Raw genomic sequence first — 1,889 nt, forward strand, 5'->3', positions numbered from 1 at the left:
GTGTGTGTGTGTGTGTGTGTGTGTGTGTGTGTGTGTGTGTGTATTGGTGTCATAGTCCATAAGGATTTGCACTGCTAACCCAAAGCCTCTCCAGCAGTTTGAATACATCAGTGGCTCCTCAGGAGAGAGATGGCAATCTCCTCCTGTATCATTTACAGCTTCAGAAACCAAACAAAGGGTCAGTTTTGAGTCAGTTCTGACTCCAGGTCAATTAATTTGAGTTTTTGTTGGGTGAGGGGTTTTTTTATACATGTATTTTATAGAAATTGTTTAAACATATTTCAGATGCTAGTTAGAAATATGTGGGAAGATGCACATGTCTTCAAAATTCTTCTGAGAACACACGAGAAAATGGCTCGAGTGACTGGGTCGTGACTTGGCTCCCCGTTGGGCTGGGGGCCACAGCAAGCAGAGCCCTGTCTTGAGCTCCATGTCGGCCGTGCTGAATGCTGGGTGTGCGAATGACTGTGATTGGATGGTGGTGACAGGGTAGAGGACTCACCTCTCTCTACTCCTCCTCAGGCCCTATGGCAAGGATGTGCCGCGGCTGGACTACTGGCTGGCCTACGAGACCATCATGAAGAAGGCTGGGGGCAGACCCCACTGGGCTAAGGTAGGACTTGTCAAAGCCTCAGCCTGTGTCCTCCTTACCAGGCAGCTGCTTGTGAGCCCTGGGGAACCAGGAGGCAGCTCAATCGTCTCTGCTCCTCTGGCTGCCCCATACTAAAATGTTGTGAGTATCAGGAGTAAGCATGCACCAGAGAGAGGGAAGCTCCACCATCCTAACCAAGCCCAGCCCCCTTGCTGTGTCTTTGTCCAGCAGGCCAGTAGTTGTGATCCCCTCAACTTCAGCAGATCCTTTTGTGTTCTCAGAGTTCCTCATCTTAAACTCGAGGAGCAGAATTAGATCCTTAAGGTCACTTCACAGATAAACTGAGGGTCTCAGAGATGATGGGACTCACTTCCTCCCTGGCTCTTAGAATTGGGGCTAGAACCTCATCACTGGGCACAGTCAGGTGGAATAAAACAGGGAACCTAATGCTATGTGTGGTTACTTCTTTCCTTTCCAAGAGCCCTTCTCCTTCCTGCTTACAGCTCTCCATTGTGTCTGTGCGCATTGGTGTGTGTCTGTGTTGAAGGTGTCTTCAATGCAGGCACATGGGCACGTAGGTATCTGGTGGCAGCCCTGCTAACACACCAAGTGATGAAGACTTCGGTTGCTCCCACAGGCCCACACCTGCTCCTGGAAGGACTTTGAGAAAGTGTATCCTGCCTTTCCAAAATTCTGTGCCATCCAAGAAAAACTGGACCCCACTGGGATGTTCCTGAATGCCTACCTGGAGAAAGTGTTCTACTGAAGCAAAAATAAATAAAACCAAGCTACCCCTCCCCCTCTGCTGGCCTGTCTCCCCCTCAGGTGTGGTTTGAAGGCTCAGTATGGAACGCCAATTCTTGGTCCTTCTGAGCAGCCCCTTCAGCCCCACCATGAAGGACCCGGCCCTGAATGGAGGCCACTTCTCTCTGACCACATGTAGCCTCCCTTCAGCCCAGAAGGGAGGAGCCTGAGCAGAGTACACACAGCACCCTCACTCCTGTCTGCATCTCCATTATGGGCATCCTCTTCCCAAACCGGTAATTATCGCAACTTCTATTCCCAGAAGGAAGAGAAACCCTCAAATGTCCTGTTTGTGTGGGAGGTCAGTGATTGCATCATTCACAAGGCTATGTATCTTTTCAAACCTGTTGCAATCAAGCCAATTTCAACTCATGACAGAGTGAAACTGCCCCATGGGGTTTCCACTGTGGGAGAAGGATGGGCACTCTCCTCCCATTCTATTAACTTCCTCTGCAAACCTGCCAGAGGCTCAGCTATTGGTCAGTTCAGAGTC

At 50.1% G+C, this 1,889-nt stretch overlaps 1 pseudogene; it reads left to right on the forward strand.

The window, feature by feature from the left end:
- LOC102852465 overlaps positions 1–1,358 on the forward strand; it is a 38,827-nt pseudogene extending 37,469 nt beyond the window's left edge.
- The last annotated feature ends 531 nt before the right edge of the window (positions 1,359–1,889 follow it).

This window comes from Elephantulus edwardii, unplaced genomic scaffold, assembly GCF_000299155.1.
Source record: "Elephantulus edwardii isolate Elephantulus edwardi_28Jun2011 unplaced genomic scaffold, EleEdw1.0 scaffold00038, whole genome shotgun sequence".
NCBI classification, from domain to species: domain Eukaryota; kingdom Metazoa; phylum Chordata; class Mammalia; order Macroscelidea; family Macroscelididae; genus Elephantulus; species Elephantulus edwardii.